Below are 20,309 nucleotides of genomic sequence, written 5' to 3' on the forward strand. Positions count from 1 at the left end.
CAGGATCCTTTTTCACATATGTCAGCAGGCTGATAAGACACTCAGGGGCTTCTCCACCAATCTGTATTTGCTGAATATGAGTCTGACTCAGTAGTAATGGTATGGGAAACATTTCATACAGACGCCCAGAAACCATGACTTATTCCACTATTACGAAGGACTCCCATCCCCTAATATTCAGCAAATACAGATTGGTGAAGAAGCCCCTGAGTGTCTTATCAGCCTGCTGACATATGTGAAAAAGGATCCTGCCATAAAAGAGACCCTTGGAGACAGGGAAGGGATATTTGTGTCTGGCTGGAGCTGTAAGGATAGGGTCTGGTGCTTTTTTCTTTTGGTTATCAACACACCGTGAATGAAAGGAGGAGGTGAGCGGCAGCAGCTGATACCAGGAGGAGGTTTTAAGGTGTTTATGCTGTTTATGCCTATTCCATGAGAGTGGTTGGGCACGGCTTTCTGGTGAGTCCTCACTTTGGCTATCTCTCCACAGCACTGGAGGTGGTGACAATGTGTGGTGGTTCCTATAACTGACACCTAGGACCCTACATTCAAGGCACTGTGTATTGCTCTGGCATTACATTAGCAAAAGACTTTTGAAGGACCTGGTTCTTGCATTTATGCAATTTATGCACTGTCGCTTATTTGCACTTTATGATAGGAGGTTAACACCATCCCTGCGCTACTGAAATTCTAAGAAAAATAACCTGTGTTTTCTGTGATGAATTTTGATTTATGAACAATGTGGCACTATTCTCCTCCCCTGGCTCTGATGAAGAGGGTTCTACTTTGAAACATGTTAGGCATTATGGACGCCATCTGGTCTTCCCACACCATTGGTCGACTTCAGCAGTCCTGGAGGCGATTCCTCTCACTTGTTTTTGATATGCGTGTGCATCCCATGCATTTGTTAGTATCACATCTGTTGCTTTTTATCTTTAAATAAAACATTTATTTTGGTAATGCATTACGTCAGTGCACCCTTCTCTTGTTGTTTCGAAAGCCCTGGTTTACATGAATGTTATAGCTTCTACAAAGTATGGGATATATTTGTGGAATTATTATTATTTTTTTTTAAATTAGTAATGGTGGTGATCAGTGATTTATAGCGGAACTGCAATACACTAACTGACACTTTTGACACTTTGCGGGAACCAGTGACACTAATACAGTGATCGGTGCTAAAAATATGCACTGTCACTGTAATAACGACACTGGCTGGGAAGGGGTTAAACATCTAGTGCAAGCAAAAGGTTAACTGTGTGCCTAACCAGTGTTTTTGTGTACTGTTAGGTGCTTTTATCAAGGCAAGAGATGGATTGTGTTCCCTACTTGGCAGAAACACAAAATCCATACCTTTACCCCCTGTCAGAACTGAAATCTGTCTTGTTTACATAGTTTACCGATGATCAGCGAGTGCTGGCAGACATCCAGTGCCCAGCACCTACGGATCAGCTTTTGCTGTGAATAATTACTGCAGAAGCGGTCTGCCAGTGGCGTAAGCGTGCCCCCTGCTGGCGGAAGAACAGAATCATATATATATATATATATATATATATATATATATATATGTGATTCTGCACAGGAGAGCCACCCTGTAGCAGTAAAACTGCTATGGGGCGGATGGCAAGTGGTCAATAAAAGCCCAACTCTGGGCACAAAAAAAAGAAAGAAAATACCCTTGCAGTGCCCCTTTCTCACACTGCAAGGTTCATTTTTGCCTAGGGGTAGAGGAATAAGGTGTAATATGTAATCTCCAGTCGGCTGCTCCAGCAGTTTAGGTAGTCCCATGAAACTTCTTTTCCAAGGTGCTCCTGGCTGCTGTTGCACTTCTGCCTCCCTGCATTGTATGCAATGATGCTGAAAGGCCGGTTCATTTGAGGAAGAAGAAGACAGTGCCAGAGCTGGTTGGATTGGGGGTTAAGGTAAGTGTTACATGTTCTTCAGTTTCCCCTAGACAACAACAAGCATTTAGGAGAAAGGGGAGACATATGTGCGAGCTTTGAAACATATCATTTTATAAATACTGATATAAGAAGCCTTGGGGAAGGTACACCATGTTTGTTTGCTGCCTTGTTAGCTGCAGAATGTAATCAGTCTCTTATTGCACTTTCATATCTTCCCCACACCATCCTACTGTACAAAAGAAAAGAATATGGGTCTTTGTCAGTAATAAAGTATTAGTAAGTTAAAAGAAACCAGTAGTAAGCAGTAAGTAGCTATAAAACCTCCTGTACTTTAGGGAAGGAAAGCCTATGGCAAGCCATGCATGCTACAGTCATGATGTCCACACAGGGTTGTCAGAAGAAACACAAATATTTATGCCTCAGTTGTGATAACATAAAAATCTCAGGCTTATTGAAAATAGAAAGAAGAAAATGGTCGCACACCACCACGGAATCCAATGAAGAAAAGTTCATGCTTCTCCTGGTGGCGAGCCGAGGTTCAGCACCCACCTTGAATCGTGGACTTTGACTAGCCTGAGCTGTATTATCTCTCTTCATTGAAAAAAATAGAACCTTTTATTTAACCACTTGCCGACTGCCGCACGACTATCTACGTCGGCGGTCAGCCCCTCACAGGCAAAGTGACGTAGGTCTACGCCGCTAGCCTGTGAGGGTCTAGGGAGCGCGCGCGCGCCGCCGGAGGCACGCTCCGGCGTGGTCCCGGACCCCCCCGCGCGTGTGACCGGCGGACCCGATGTCCGCCGGTCACTCTGCGATCGTCGGGGAAAAGGGAGAAAGTCAGGCGGCTAGTGTAAACAAGCCGCCTGTCATTCTCCCCTGTGTATGAATGATGATCACACGGTTCTACTATGTAGAACCGTTGATCACTGTTCATACATCTCAAGCCACAGCCAATCACAGTTAGAAGCACACCCCTAGGGACACACATAGCCCCTCCCTCTCAAAAAAAGTTAACCCCTTCACTGCCAGTGTATTTTTACAGTAACAGTGCATATGTATAGCACTGATTACTGTAGAAATGTCACTGGTAACCCCAAAAGTGTAAAAAATGTCAGTCAAGGGTCCGATCTGTCCGCCGCAATGTCGCAGTACCACAAAAAAATCGCAGATTGCTGCCATTACGTGTTAAAAAAAAAAAAAAGACAAAAATCTTTCCCTTTGTTAGTAAACGCGATAACTTTTGCGCAAACCAATCAAAATACGCTTTTTGCGATTTTTTTACATCAAACAAATTGGCCGAAAATGTTAAAAAATTTTGATTTTTACATTTTTTTGGGGGGAATTTCATATAAAAAAATGTGAAAAATATTGCTATTTTTGCAAAATTTACGCTCTTTTTTTGTTTATAGCGCATGATCAAAAAATCGCACAGGTGATGAAATACCACCAAAAAAAAGCTCTGTTTGTGGGAAAAAAAGGACGCCAAATTCGTTTAGATACAGCGTCGTATGACCGCGCAATTGTCCGCTAAAGTCACGCAGTGCCGAATTGCAAAATACCCCCTGGTCAGGAAGGGGGTAAAATCTTCCGGGGCTTAAGTGGTTAAAGGGTAATGGGTTAATCTATAGGTAAACTAGAAAAACAATTATCATCATGATTAATAAATGTTTTGTTTTTTTATATTCCTTTAAAAAATATTTACTTGAATATTTATTTATTTCTGACCCTGTACTTGGACATTTATTTCTGGAGCTATTTGCATTTTTTCTTTGCCTTTGAGATTAGAGATGTGGCCTGAATAAACAGAAATAGAATAGTCATTTTTAATACCTTTGCAAATGTATTGAGAGAATAAGCAATTTCTATGTCAGAGAGGAAACTAAAACCTTTTGCATTATCGTTTATCCTCTCATTCAGACAGCAAGCCTGGGTGAACTGTCAGTGTGGGCATATCCTCAGAGTCACTCTATCAGTTTAGATCTCCCACATAACCTTTCATTAAACAGAAACACCAGAACATGCAGTTTCTAATCAAATCAACAGTTCCTAGGATGTGTCTGAAATAAATGTGTTGTATCACATACTGTAGCAGGGAATGATTCAGCTGCCATTTTTAAATACACTTGAGAATGTGCTAAACATGTAAACGGTTAACTATGGATTACTGCACAATCTGGACATGGGTTGGATTATAGGACAGCCTTTCATTGTCGACACACGCATTGCACTGGATGTGGTGAGATGATTTGTTTATCCCCGAGTTTAGGTTAGACAGTATTTCCACACACGTGCTCTGAAACAATACTATTATGGAATGCAATGTGCTAAAGGAATCAAAGCACAGCTGACTGTGCACATGTTTTATGATAATGCAGCAATGTCAAGTGCTACAGAGCTTTTACATTGGAGGGCTGTCCTCTGATTGTAAGTGGATACATTTAAACTTTCAGTCAGTCATCATATTGCTGTAATTTATACCACACTTTTATTTGGCTTGAGCTGTGCTATGTCAAAGGGTAACAAAATATGGAATACGGTATGAGGAATGAGGAATGCTAAACAATGGCTAAATCCAAAAGGTATTCAAGCATCTGTCTCTTTGTATATATTCAAAATGCTGCAATTCTTTAAAGGAGTTCTATAGTCACAGCATACACTTTCATTTTATATCATCAGCAACATAATGGCAATGCAAAAGATCATTATTTTTGACAATAAAATATAAGCTTACTTGAAACATGTACAGTAAGTGCTTGTCAGTAATTGTCTTCTATCCATCTCTTCCCATGACTTCCTAGCTTCCTGCATATTTTGCAGCTTCTCTTCTGCTGTTTAGTTTCAGTTTCTTATGACTACATAGCTCATGGTTCCCTCATTCCTGCAAGCAGTGGTTTCTCTAGTGAGTGACCCCTCTTCCCGAAAGTCCTTATCGCGTACTTGATGCTGGAGGCAAATGGAGAGAGGGTTTCCCTTGTGGTTAAGCTCCAGACTCCCATGAAGGTGGAACAGGAGGAGTCAGGCTCAAAGAAGCATGGGTCACCTACTGGAATAGCTTGCAGGGATGTGTACTCAGATGAGACACCAGGTTATCCTGGTATCCTAAAAAAACACTAATTGTCACATTGGGATGTCCAGTCAATAAACCTGGATTTTAACCTCATCTGGAGTGCAGCCGTTCCTTTTTCGCGAGCCGGGGCGTGCACCGGTGTGTGTCATCAGGCTTTCATACCACCTTGAGCAGTGACTTTCTTTCTTTTGATATCCTGGTATCCTGCAGACAGATGGCACCCGTGGGAAATGGCAGGACTCAGGCAGAACAGGATTCAGGAGAGAAGCCGGTTCAAAGCCAAGGTCAGGTACCAGATGAGGACAAGAGCAGGCATGGTCAGGTGGATGGTCAAGTTTATACACTGGAGAGCAGAATTAGACAGTCTCTTTAACATGCCAAAGTCAGATCAGGAGACAGGCAGTAGAACCAGGCGCAAGCTGAACCAGTAAAGAGTATCCACAGATGCAAGGGCAACACAGGAACAAACGCACTGGAGAGCCGAAGATGAACCAGCAATCACAGAGGAAAACTGTCTCCATTATAAAGGGCATTTGGTGCCAGTCCGGGCCGGTTGTGCGTCAGCGCGCATTCGTTCATGCACCTGTGTGTGCCGATGCACATTTGTGCAGCCATGTAAAATTCTGGCAGGAGTGCTAGGTCTTCATGAGCTTCTGCTGCAGATAGAATCCTAACAATCCTCTCTGCACCTCTGTACTTCAGAGGCAGGCACTGGTAATTCTGTGATACAGCAGTGCCTACTGTCAGAACATAGTGCATACGTGTCACAGAATTCAAGGAAACAAGATGCTATAACAACAACATACAAGGCCATCCACAATTCTGCCCCAAACTATATCTCCAACCTAAAGTCAGCATATCAGCCAAACCATGCTCTCCGCTCCACCCAAGACCTCTTGCTCTCTAGCTCCTTCGTCCTGTCATATTCAAAATGTGTGGGGCTAGAAATAAATGAAATACAATGTGGAAATTAATGTATGATTTTATATTTTGACCATAGATAGTTTCTCTACTTGATGTTTAGATTATTTAGAGAGTATGCTACGGGTGGAGCATATAATTATGGCAGGAATATCTTACTATAGGAGTATGCAAGACTTAAAAGCTGGGAATTGAATCGGCATGCCAGTCCCTGCCTATGAATAAAATATCATTTTTTGGATGTAGTGACCTTTAAAAGCATACACCATTTGTAGCATTGTGACTCCCTGAGCTATTTTTATGAGGGTAACCATGCTAAACAGACACAGGTAGCTCTTTTGTTACATCTTACTTTTGCCTGTTTTGGATACCCATTTTATGGAGATAAGTTAAAACTACCCCCTCCAAATTTGCTAAATGGCTCCTATTGCAGTGAGTAAATAAGCTACAATCTGTGTAATGCCTCGTACACACGCAACGATTATCGGCTGACGGATCGTCCGACTTTTGTCCAGAGTTGTGTTTTGTTGGTTGGAATGTGCCTAGACTGCACACAAATTTTCTCGGCCAACAAAAATCTACTTCAGAAGTGATGTCATGTGCTGGTTTACTTTCCATGTGTTTTTTCTTCTCTGAGCATGCCCAGTCTTGCTCATCAGATTTTTGTCTGCCGAAATCTGTACTGACTGACGGAAAATCGGCCGTTGTGTTGACGGCCAACAAAAATTTTATAGCCTGCACACCAGATTTTTTTCGGCCGAAAAGTCGGAGTCGGTTGTCGGAAGCATCATACTAACAAGCCGAAAATCAGCCGATCGGACGTTGGCCGAAAATTCACGTCCAATAATCGATGCGTGTGTACGAGGCATAAGAGTCAGTGAAGATCTTCTGTCAGTACAAATGTCTTTAAAGCGGAGTTCCACCCATTTTTAATAGGTTGGAATACATAGATCTATGTAATCCCCTTTAAAACGGCTTTTCCCAATGGAAACTTTTTTTTTGCTAGTAAATACCTTAATTTCTGCTTTATTCCTCCTCTCCTCACTTCCGGGTCCGATCGGCGATGACGTCATTCGGCGATTCGCAGTGTCTGCTGGGATGTATTCTATTCCAGAAATCTCGCAGTAGCTGAGCTGTACTGAGCCGTGCCTGCCCCGCCTCCGCCCCGCCTCCTCTCATTGAGTTGTATTGTATAAATGTATTAAGGCCGTTCTCTGCCCCGCCTCCGCCCCGCCTCCTCTCATTGAGTTGTATTATATGAATGTATTAAGGCCGTTCTCTGCCCCGCCTCCTCTCATTGAGTTGTATTTTATGCAATGTATTAAGGCCGTTCTCTGCCCCGCCTCCGCCCCGCCTCCTCTCATTGAGTTGTATTGTAGGAATGTATTAAGGCCGTTCTCTGCCCAGAGAACAGCCTTAATACATTGCATACAATACAACTCAATGAGAGGAGGCGGGGCGGAGGCAGGGCGGAGGCGGGGCAGGCACGGCTCAGTACAGCTCAGCTACTTTGAGATTTCTGGAATAGAATACATCCCAGCAGACACTGCGAATCGCCGAATGACGTCATCGCCGATCGGACCCGGAAGTGAGGAGAGGAGGAATAAAGCAGAAATTAAGGTATTTACTTGCAAAAAAAAAAAAAGTTTCCATTGGTAAAAGCCATTTTAAAGGGGATTACATAGATCTAAAGTTCCAAAAATGGGTGGAACTCCACTTTAAGCTGCCTATAGATGGATTGAAATTCAGTCAGTTCAGCAGGGACCAGCCAAATTTGATATATTTATGGATGTTTCCACTTAAGAGGCTAATAATCAAAATCTCTCGAACAGGACTTTTGGAAAACCTCCATTTCATAAGCACTGTGCAGCCAATCCTATTCTGTCAGTGGATGAGTACCACTGTCAAAATACAATAATACAGTGGGGAGGATTCCTCCATCCACCTCACTTGTGTAAATGGGTCAATCGCTTTGCTTTTTTTGATTAGCCCACTGGCTTATCAAAAAAAAAAAAAAAAAAACAATTTATACATGACCAGCCTAAATCTTTTAGCAATTTTGTACCTAATGTACAGTGTGTAAAGCGTTGTGTAAACTGTTGGCACTTTATAAATGCCTCTAATACCTAAATAATACAAAGAATGTATTTCTGAGCAAACACTATATTGTGGACCTCCTTAAAAAAAAAAAAAATAGGGTACTTCATTGTATTTCTGTTATATGGTTTTGGATGATAGTAACACTGAGTCGTAACATGCAGTAGTATTATAATCTCATCAAGAAAAGGCTATAGGCAGAGAACCAGAAAATGTGCAGATTTAGAAGCTTCTTAGGACTAAATGCTTTTAAAGTAAGAAGGGTAGATTAGCACTTGTCAGCTCTTCAGCTTTGCCTTTGCTGCTGTGTTCTTAGTGGCAGTGTCTAATGAAACATGTTTCATTGCAATAGCCAACTAAGAGATCCAAAAGTGTGATTGTTTAGAATGTTCTACCAGAATGCCACTCTGTGAATGCTCTGACATTTATGTTGCCTGTTTCAAAGATGAAGATGACACATTTTTTAATGCCAATTAAATTTTGCAAAACCAGAACTGACAAACGTTCAAATCAGCTTTGATAATGGAATTTAGACTGGAGGCTCTTAGGAATATAAGGTCCTTTTTTCCACTGCAATTCATGTCAGTTTCTTGTGTATGCTGCTGACAATAGGATGTCTTAGTCTTGGTATTAATCATGTTGAAATATGTAGAGTCTGTACAATATTGTCACGTAAAAGATATAGTAAAGCTACTGATACTCGGTAAGAGATATATGGCCTATGTGCAGTGGCTATAAATGAGAGATGTGATATCTTAGTAAACTATTTGTTGAAAGGCTTTCATTTATACAAATTTAAACATGGCTGTCACTTTGCACAGTGACATCCACAACAGAAGTATCTCTTGACATTGATGAAAGACGCTGCATTTTATTTTATATCCAGTGTTCACTTTATTTGGTACATATGTCTACAACCGTTAGAACTCCCTTTGCATTGAGAGCAGTTTGAATTAATTACAGTATGGATTCAAAAAGAGACTTTTGTCCATGATGATAAAGCAAGTGTTAACACTCTTATTTTCTAATATTGGCTAATTGCTCCTTTTCTTGTTCACTAAAACTCACATTACCAATTGCCAGAAATGTGTGGTGTTTGAAAGTAAATCTTAACCATGACTGGGTGATATTTAGTTTGGCAAAGCACGGTAAATCAAGCACTAGTGACATTTTACCTTTTTTCATTATTTGTTCCATCCCAGTCTTGCTGATCTCTGTCAGCATCTTTGCATCCACTTGCAATGTTCATGTACTCTCTCCAGTGTTTGGCTGCATTCCATTAATCAGGACAGTCTTCCTGATAGTGGCAGCAGGAGAACATGCCTGCACAGTGAGCATCTTTACAGCCAAGCCATTTGTAGTATCCATTGGAAGTGCAGATGACAGGGTGACAATGAAGAAGAGCAGTTGGGAGACAGGGCATTGTCACCCCACAAAAGGATGTGCCTGAACCAAACAAGATTACAAGGTATTATTTCAAGAAAAGGTGCAAAATAAAAAAGATTGAAATTTAATGAAAAAAATAAAAATAAACATAATAAAGATTATGAGAGATTTAAATCTGCTTTTATATCAGGGTATATCCTTAAAGCGGCCTTCAGTCATTTTTTCATCTATTAAATCTTCTGCCCTTGTTATTTTAACTTTTGTTTTTGCCAGTAAATACCTTATACAGCCCACTTCCTCTTTCTTGTCTGGAATTAGTCTAGGCTAATGACATCATGCACAGCTCTCTCTCTCTCAGTCTCATTACCAGCAGGGAGGAGTAGTGAGTCATAGGAGAGCCAAGGAGAGCTGCAGAGCTGGAGGGGGCTGGATGAGGGCCGAGATAACAGGAGACTGCAGAGATCCATGAGTATTCATCAAGAGAGAAGAAATGTGCATGCAAGCAGTGGAGTGAGTGTGTCTGTCTATATATATGTGTAGGTGTGTGTGTGTGTGTTTGTGTGTCTGTATATATACAGTATCTCACAAAAGTGAGTACACCCCTAACATCTTTGTAAATAGTTTATTATATCTTTTCATGTGACAACACTGAAGAAATGACACTTTGCTACAATCTAAAGTAGTGAGTGTATAGCTTGTATAACAGTGTAAATTTGCTGTCCCCTCAAAATAACTCAACACACAGCCATAAATGTCTAAACCGCTGACATAAAATTGAGTACACCCCTAAGTGAACATGTCCAAATTAAGCCTAAAGTGTCTATAGTTTGTGTGGCCACCATTATTTTCCAGCACTGCCTTAACCCTCTTGGACATGGAGTTCACCAGAGCTTCACAGGTTGCCACTGGAGTCCTCCTTCACTTCTCCATGACGACATCATGGAGCTGGTGGATGTTAGAGACCTTGCGCTCCTCCACCTTCTGTTTGCGAATGCCCCACAGATGCTCAATAGAGTTTAGGTCTGGAGACATGCTTTGCCAGTCCATCACCTTTTACTCTCAGATTTTTTAGCAAGGCAGTGGTTGTCTTGGAGGTGTGTTTGGGGTCGTTATCATGTTGGAATACTGCCCTGTGGCCAAGTCTCCGAAGGGAGGGGATCAGGCTCTGCTTCAGAAGGTCACAGTACATGTTGGCATTCATGGTTCCCTCAATGAACTGTAGCTCCCCAGTGCCGGCAGCACTCAAGCAGCCCCAGACCGTGACACTCCCACCACAATGCTTCACTCTAGGTAAGACACACTTGTCTTTGTACTCCTCGCCTGGTTGCCACCACACACGCTTTACACCATCTGAACCAAATAAGTTTATCTTGGTCTCATCAGACCACAGGACATGGTTCCAGTAATCCATGTCCTTAGTCTGCTTGTCTTCAGCAAACTGTTTGCAGGCTTTCTTGTGCATCATCTTTAGAAAAGGCTTCCTTCTGAGGTGACAGCCATACAGACCAATTTCATGCAGTGTGAGGCACTGGTCTGAGCACTGACAGGCTGACCCCCCACCCCTTAAACCTCTGCAGCAGTGGTGGCAACAATTCTTTTTTTCAGATCCTCAGAGAGTTCTTCCAGTGCCATGAGGTGCCATGTTGAACTTTCAGTGACCAGTATGGGAGAGTGACAGCGATAACACCAAATTTAAAACACCTGCTCCCCGTGCACACCTGAGACATTGTACCACTAATGAGTCGCATGACACCATGGAGGGAAAATGGCTAATTGGCCCAATTTGCACATTTTCAATTAGGGGTGTACTCACTTTTTTTGCCAGCAGTTTAGACATGAATGGCTGTGTGTTGAGTTACTTTGAGGGGACAGCAAATTTACACTGTTATACAAGCTGTACATTCACTATTCTACATTGTATCAAAGTGTAATTTCTTCAGTGTTGTCACATGATAAGATATACTAAAATATTTACAAAAATGTTAGGGGTGTACTCACTTTTGTGAGATACTGTATGTGTATATATATATATGTATGTGTGTCTGTGCCTTTGTGTGTCTGTGTAAATCCAGGAAGTGAACAGGCAGCATCTTCAGCTGCCCACAGTTAAAATGGCTACAGTCAGACTTAGTGGAGGGAGATTTCTGCAGCATATCTGGCAAGTACAGAATCACAGTATATATAAAATAATATGTAAAATGGCTGGAGGGAAGCTTCAGAATGGCAAATATGTTTTTATTACAAATTATGTGAGCAGCCTGCAGTTCATATTTAAATGGCAGATTGACAGCTCATTATTTACCCAGTGCCTTTTATAAACAGCACTAAATACAATATAAAAAAAAATAAATAAACTTCCTCTCTTTTAGCCTTGGGCACTTCCGAGTTGTATCTAAAGTGTTGTGAATGCATCATGTGACGTATCACATCATGCAGTGGTGGGGTACTCAATCAAGGTGTCTAGGCATCCCTGAGCAAACTAAAGCCTAGTACACACAAGCTGAATGTCAGGTGATGTTGGCCAGTTTAGTAAAAGTGGCCTGTGTGTATGGCAGCCAGTTCGACAGAAGCTGGTCATTTGTCTGGCTTCTGTCGTCTGTGCATGCTGGAAAGCCAGCAGTCGACCAGCTCCCAAGCAGCGCTCTCCGCCAATGGCTGAGAGTGCTGACTGGAGTGTTCTGGCGTGGGCAGGGGCTTTCCCTTTGTCAGAACACAATAGAACAGCAGGGGAGGTCACTGTACTAACATTGGATTGTTAGTACAGCGGAGTTGTCAGTTTTAACAATAAAATAACAGTGTGTACAAGGCTTAAGTCAAACATTAGTTTGGAAACATTCTGCTGAGCTACCAAAGCTAAACATAACAGCTCTAACAGCCCTAGCACCCATTTCCCTTGCAGCCAGGTTCCAATGCACTTTCAGTCATGTTATCATCTCCACAGCCCCTCTGCTATATCCTCAGTCTTTGTTGCACTTGCAGCCTCTGCAACACCCACATTCTCAGTCTCTGTTGCACCTTGGCTGCCATCCACAGCCTTTGCTATATCTCCACTATAGGACCAGCCTCCCTTGCACCTCACTTGGTCCCTCACCTCAGACACCACAGCTCCCTCAGTCTTAGCCTCTGTTGCATCTTCAATCTTTACTGCATCCATAGTTCAAGCCTCTGCTATATCTCTACACTTGCAGCCTTACTCCTGTTTCGAGTTACCCAATGCCTCATGTCTCTCGCAACTATCTGCTCAGTGAAGTAACCAGAAGCGTAGCCATAACTGCTGTGAGGGCCTCCTTGGTGGAATACAAGCTACCTGTTAAGCTGGCCATAGATGGGTTGAAATTCAGCTGGTTCAGCAGGAGCCAGCCAAATTTTGATCCATCCATGATTGGTCCTGTTTAAGAGAAGTCAACCACTGATCGGCTGCTCACTAATGGGCTTCCTGGAAAACATAGATTGATCAGAGATGCAGCCAATAGGCTGCATTGCTGATCAGTGTATTCTGACAGTGGAGGAGTCCAACTGAATCCTCCGCTGTCAGGATAAAATGACACAGCAGGAAGGATTCCTGCATCCACTGCAAATGTATAGACACAATACAGAATGGATCGGCGCTAATTCTTAATGTTATCAAGTCCGTAATGGAACTTACAGTGTCCTGTGGGATTTTGGGGCACCATAAGGAGATGAGTCCACAAGTCTCTGGGCAGCCATAGGTAGGTGGTGGAAAAAGACTGAAGCAATTTTTCCAAATATGTAAAGAGAGAAAAGACAACAAGGCGCCTCTAAGTCCCCGTTCACACTGGGGCGACCTGTCAGGCGACCCGGTCGCCTGACAGGTCGCCGTAGGTTGCCTTCCATAGAGAAGCTGCGGACCCGTTCTAATAGGAGCGACACAAGTCGCTCCGACTTAGAAAAAGGGTCCGGAGCTTCTTTGGGGCGACCCGGAGCGACCTGCATAGACTTCAATGTTATGAAGTCCGTGCCGGCCGCTCCGAAGTCGCAGTGCGAGCAGCGCGCCGCGACCTATGAGGTCGCCCTGGCAAGTAGCGTCGCCTCAGTGTGAACGGGGCTTTAATGTAGACTGTGGACAATTTATTAAACACAACACGTAGTAAAGCACTCACATGTTTCAAAAATTCATGAGCCTGAAAATGGTGGGGCAATCAGTCCCTCTATGGCTTTCTGGGCAATTAAGTTCTTAAGGCACAGGAACTTAACTGCCCAGGAAGCCAAAGAGGGACTGATTGCCCCACCATTTTCAGGCTCATGAACTTTTGGAACATGTGAGTGCTTTACTATGTGTTGTGTTTTGTAAATTGTCTACAGTCTACATTTAGAGGCGCCTTGTTGTCTTTTCTCTCACTGCAAATGTATGAATGTGAGAATTAGTTCATTTTTTTTCATTCAGCCCACTTGCCATGTATGATCAGCTTTAGATTCCACTCTCAGTGAAAGCAACTGCACAGAGCAGCAGGGCCTACAACCAGGATCTTGGTAAAAAAAAGTTGTAAAAATCATGCTGCAAACACCAAATATTAAACTGTCATTAGTATTTTGCAGCAGATGTTAAAATTCATCAGCACAAGCAACATAACAGCTTCAATTAAAATTGCAGGATTTCATTTTTTTTTTTTTTACATTTCTTATCTCCCCCAACTTCAGCAAGATCCACAAGCTTTAGCACTGTCCTCCGCTTCTTCCTTCCATTTACGCTAGTGTGCTTTTCTGGAATGAATGACAACCAGCATCATTCAGCTTATGTCCTGTGAACCCAAGTTGTTGATAACATGCCCCCTGGGATGCGTTATCACGCAGCCTGGACTCACAGAACTTCAGGACTAAGTAGCATCGGAAGACTTCAGTGAAAAAGTAAGAATAGTATATATTTTTGTAAAAAAAAAAATGAGAGGGGTTCGTCAAAGAGGAAGGTGAGCAAAGAGATAAGTGGCTGGAGTTCTATTTTCAGTGTTTGTGTTTTTAGTTGACTGGAATCTTTTAATCCTTCAGCCCATTCTCTTCAACATTTACTATTCTATGCATTCAGAGTTGTATTGCTGCGCAGCACAGTGTGTTTTTTCTTTATTCAGTTGGTCTGGCCACTCTCTCCCTAACCTTGCTCTTTAACAAGGTTTTTTCTTCTAGAGAATGTTTTTGTATTTTTGCACTGTTGTCTGGATACTCCAGAGACTGTAATATGTGAAAATCTCAGAAGGTCAGCAATTTGTGAGATGCTTTAACCACCATATCAAGCACCAACAATCTTTCCTTGGTCAATTATATCTTCCTCATTTTAATATATGGATAAACAACAAATATTTTGACTGCTTTTTTCAGATAGAAAAGTCAGAAGGGCAACATAAATTCTAGCAGAAAAGAGAGAGAGTATGGGGGTATTCCTTTTCTGCAACATTAATTGTATCTGTGCAATTTGATATTCTGCACATCCATACACAGGCTATTCATATTATAATAGCAAATGTTCTTTCTGAAAGTGCCTAACACACGTTACTCACTCGATACTAATATTTCATATTTACCTGGCTCTGTTCTGAGCCTAATACAAACTAAAACATACATGCAAAAGCACTATGGATTCCCTTTAACCACTTCCATACCAGGCCAATTCTGGTACAGTCATTTTTTTGCTAGAAAATTACTCAGAACCCTCAAACATTATACAGTATATGTTTTTTTTAGCGGAGACCTTGAGAAATAAAATGGCAGTTGTTGCAACTTTTTATGTCACATGGTATTTGCGCAGCAATTTTCAAACGCATTTTTTTGGGGGGAAAAAACACAGTTTCATGAAAAAAAAAAAACACTAAAATAAGCCCAATGTTTTTATAATGTGAAAGATGATGTTACGCCGAGTAAATAGATACCTAACATGCCACACTTTGAAATTGCGCACACTTATGGAATGGTGCCAAACTGCGATATTTCTCCATAGACAAAGCTTTAAACATTTTTACGGGTTACCTGTTTAGAGTTACAGAGAAGGTCTTGGGTCAAATTATTGCTCTTGCTCTAATGTTCATGGCAATACCTCACATGTGTGGATTGAACGCCGTTTACATATGCAGGCGCGACATATGTATGCATTCGCTTCTACGTGCAAGCACTTGGAGACTGGGGCACTTTCTTTTTTTTTTTTTTTTATTGATTATTTAATTTTTATTTTTACAAATACATTTTCCCTTTAATTTTTATTACTTTTATTCCTATTACAAAGAATGTAAACATCCCTTTTGATAGGTAATTATTAAAAAGATATATAATTCTGCGCTATGGATCTAATCAATATAGGGCTGCTGCCCTCATTAAGACCAACCACTTGGGTGGCGTCTAATATAAAAATGTGCAAATTGTACTTTTTTATCCCTTTTAATAGGAATAGGGTATTCCAGGTCCTCTTTATGGCGAGATAGAGGGTCAATAAGACCCCACATCTCTCCTCCAGGCTGCAAAGCCTGAGATAAAAAAAAAGTATTTACAACTGCCAGTCTGTACGTGACATCAAAACTTTGCGCCTGGGCCTCTGAGAGTCATAGAGACTGCCGGAAACCATCTGGTCCTTAGTATTCTCTATGGTTAACTTCTCACACCTGCGAATTCCTTCTCTGGCTTGCTGATCTCATGGGCAAGCCCATAGAAGCACCCCCTCCCACCGCCTGTAAGCACAATCAAGCGGCTGGACAACCGCTATGATTGTTCTTACGCTGTAGGAAATCGCTGGCTGAAAAAAATTATATCTGAATGAGGCCTGCAGCTGCAGGCCTTATTCAGTTATCCCCGCTTAAAGCCCAGGACGTCATATGATGTACTGTGGTATGGAAGTTGTTAAGTAGGTGCAAAGGTGGCACCTGAACTGCATCAATATTTCTTCTCTCCCAAAGGGCAATTGTAAAATGTATGCTTCCCCTCTGGTCCAAGAAGTGCACAATGCAGTTCCACATTTCCGACACTTATAAAGAAATGATATGTTGGTTTACTTTAGTCACCTGCCCCCCTCTGCCAAAAGTACCAATAATATTAGAAAAATATAAGGGCTGTTGCTGTCTTTCGTACCTTCTAAAATGCTGGGAAAAAATTCCAAGTTCTCTCTGGCTCTTATTTTCAAAAAAATAGCTCTGGGTCTATAACTCAAATTTTGAGGATTATTATTATTATTATAATACATGATTTATATTGCGCCAACAATTTGCGCAGTGCTTTACAATGTGAGGAAAGACAATACAGTTACAATACAATTCAATACAGGAGGGCCCTGCTCCTTAGAGCTTACAATCTAGAAGGGAGGGTCAAGTGAAACAAAAGGCAATAACTGTGGTGGATGAGCTGATGGAGAAAATGGAAGTACGGTTGTTAGGTGAGGGTAGGATAGGCTTCTCTGAAGAGGAGGATTTTCAGGAAACGTCTAAAAGCTAAAAGAGTAGGAGATAATCAGACAGATTGGGGTAAGAAGTTCCAAAGGATTTGAGAGGCTCTGGAAAAGTCTTGGAGGTGAGCATGGGAGGAGGGGACGAGGGAGCTAGAGAGCAGGGGGTTTTTAGAGGAACAAAGAGAGCGATTAGGTTGGTATGATAGACAAAGCCAAACAGAATTAGCAGCCAACATATTTGACTCATGACGTAAAAGTGGTATCATGATAGTGGAAAGAACATTTGCTCTATGGACCTTGAGAAGATGAGGGGACTGCAAGCCCTGTTCCTATGATACTGCTTAGTTATGTAAAGAAAAAGCATTGATTAGGGAAGATTAGAAGGTGGCTGACTGCCAAAAGCAAAATGTATAAATGCAAGTCTAACCTTAAAATTAATTATTTGGAATAGTAGTATTTCATTTTTCTTTTATTTCTTTTGAAATTTGCAATGTGCAAGCAAGCAAATAACCAATTACTTAAATCTACCCTCTGAAAACTAATTTGAAAACTATAATTCACAGTTCATATTATTATAATAGCTATTCATGTGGTTTCTTTAAACCGCATACAATAAACTGAAAGGATCTTTCATCTGTGACAATCTAGCAACTTCATTGTATTTCCATAGCAATAGGAGCATGGAGTGACACAGGGAGAATTTATTGCCTGAAGATTTATTTTCATAGAGGAGGAACTGTTAAGAAGCTGTGAGAGTACTGCTGAATATGGGTTTGTGATGTTAACCCACAATCTCTCATTCGGAGAATCCATTCCCTGATAGATATCCTCGGGAAAAATGTGCTTCTCTAAACACTGTTGTCAAATTAACTTTCCAACAGATATTTCATTGTAGTTCCACAGGTAAAATTAGGCTACTTTGTGTAATATTAAATGGATGCGTGGCAAAGCAATGATTAGTTCATTTTTAAAACCCTACTATAGCAAAAAAAGATTGCATTTTGGTAATGATATGGGGTTAATAACTCTAATTAAACTATTAAGTATATGATCTCCTTTTGTATTTCATAGGCTTATATTTATATTTACCTCTACTATTACACCCAGGCCAAGTTGTCAAGCATAACTGACAGTTTGGACAAATTATTATACTGACAAGGGTGCTTACATAGCTCAGCTTTAAATCATGTTCTCTGAACCTTTTTTCCATAATTAAAAAAAAAGTTATTCGGAGAGGGGCTTCATTTGTTCATCACGGAGAGGGGCTTAATTTGTTCATCACTTACCACCTATCTAAAACTATGTCTATTTTAGATTAACCTGTCTTTAGCGGGACAATGCTGCCATGCATTCATTGAAAAACAAACAGCTTTTTTACCCCACTACAGGATTTGGAAAATCAATGGATCTCCTAGGGCAGTGGTCCTCAGGACCCACTAACAGGCCAGATTTTAAGTATCACCTTGGGGAGATGCAGACTAGAATACTGCAATCTATGAGCAGCAAAATATATCACCTGTGATGTATTTAATTTATCTTGCAAACCTAGCCTGTTAGTGGGTCCCGAGGCCCGGAGTGGAGAACCATTGTTCTAGGGGGGAGCAACAGGTGATAAAACTATGTAAAAGGGTATACTCAGTAGGACAACTGCTGTGCTTAAGTGGAACTTCAGCCAGGTCTGCAAAAAGTAAAAATCAGCAGCAGCAAGGACTGTAGCTATTGACTAAAAAGAGGTACTAGCCCATGGTGTCCAATGTTGTCTTCCTACAACCAAAAATCATTAGTCCTATGCCACCATCTTGCATTTGGGGAGCCAACTTCCTAATCAATCACAGCAGGCTTCCCACTGTGAATTTTCGAGATGCACAGATTTGAGGAGATTGTCCCAGAGTCTGTGGGAAGGAGCCGTACCCAACAAATGTCATCCTCATCTAGGTGAGGAATAGGGAATTGGGAGCAAGTACCTTTTTTTTAAAAAAAAAAGTAACAAAAGAGTTTCCAAATGTGATGGGGGTGGGGGTCTGGAATAAACAATTAACAAAAGGAGAGTGAAGGACCACTTTAATGCTATAAACATCATATATAAAATTGTTGCTTTTACTACTTTAATGTACACTACATTGTCAAAAGTATTGGGAGGCCTGCCTTTACATGCAGATGAACTTTAAAGACATTGCAATCTTAGTCTGTAGGGTTCAATATTGAGTTGGCCCACCGTTTGCAGCTATAACAGCTTCAACTCTTCTTGGAAGGCTGTCCCCAAGGTTTAGGAGTGTGTCTATGGGAATGTTTGATCATTCTTCCAGAAGTGCATTTGTGAGGTCAGGCACTAATGTTGGATGAGAAGGCCTAGCTCGCAGTCTCCGCTCTAATTTGTGCCAAAGATGCTCTGTCAGGTGGAGCTCAGGATTCTGTGCAGGCCAGTCAAGTTCCTCCACCTCAAACTCACTCATCCATGTCTTCATGGACATTGCTTTGTGCACTGGTGTGCAGTCATGTTGGAACAGGAAGGGGCTGTTCCCAAAAAGTTGGGAGCATTAAATTGTCCAGAATGTCTTGGTATGCTGATACCTCAAGAGTTTATCTTCACTGGACATAAGGGGCCAAGCCCAACCCCTGAATAACAACCCCATACCATAATCCCCCCTTCACCAAATGATTTGGACTAGTGCACAAAGCAAGGTCCATAAAGACATGGATGAGCAAATTTGAGGTGAAAGAACTTGACTGGCTTGCGCAGAGTTTTGACCTCAACCGGATAGAACACCTTTGGGATGAATTATAGCAGAGACTTCGAGCCAGGCCTTCTTATCAAGCATCGGTGCCTAACCTCACAAATGCTCTTCTGTAAGAATGCTCACAAATTCCCATAGACACACTCTGAAACCTTGTGGACAGCCTTTCCAGATGAGTTGACGCTGTTATAGCTGCAAAGTGTGGGCCAACTCAATATTGAACCCTACGGACTAAGACGGGGATGCCATTAAAGTTAATGTGCATGTAAAGGTAGGTGTCCCAATACTTTTGATCATATATTGTATCTTGTTTAAAAAAAATCAAAAGGAAGCTGGTGTTTGCCAGTACTGGGCTGGTGTCAGAAGTATAAGTTACTATGGTCCCTTGCCCTTGCAGCACCCTCCTAGCAATAATAAGCATTATTGGACTGGCATCCATATGGCAGGAGGACTGGACACTTACAGTCCTCCAGTCTATATGACTGGTGTGTAGGGTTTGTATCATCCAGAAAGAATGGCACATTGTTTAAAACAACAACAGATAATACATACACATATATATATATGTGTGCATTATCTGTTGTTGCTTTAATTTGGGACCAGTTGGCAGCTATCCTATACATATCCCAGAGACTTGGACATTTATTGGTATGCAGTTTTTGCACATACATATCTACAGTTGAGCCATAATTGTTATACAGTGACCAACTTGATAGTTCATAGGACTTACATGTGAGTGCAATCCTTATGTGGTGTATTGTATGTTTAATAAACATTGTTATCCGAGGTTGGCGTGCGCTTTTTTCTCCTACATTAAGTTG

At 41.5% G+C, this 20,309-nt stretch overlaps 1 protein-coding gene and 1 long non-coding RNA gene across 2 annotated transcripts in view; one reads left to right on the forward strand and one right to left on the reverse strand.

The window, feature by feature from the left end:
* LOC309551055 overlaps positions 1 to 16,908 on the reverse strand; it is a 453,941-nt gene extending 437,033 nt beyond the window's left edge. The window contains exon 1 of the long non-coding RNA XR_014225051.1: positions 16,698 to 16,908. This is a non-coding gene — a long non-coding RNA (uncharacterized lncRNA). The remainder of the gene's footprint in view (positions 1 to 16,697) is intronic.
* Positions 1 to 20,309, forward strand: part of PACRG (parkin coregulated) — an 819,947-nt gene that overhangs the window by 675,827 nt on the left and 123,811 nt on the right. The gene's annotated exons all lie outside the window — the stretch shown is intronic.

This window comes from Pelophylax lessonae, assembly GCF_965119305.1.
Source record: "Pelophylax lessonae genome assembly, chromosome: 3".
Classification (NCBI taxonomy): Eukaryota; Metazoa; Chordata; class Amphibia; order Anura; family Ranidae; genus Pelophylax; species Pelophylax lessonae.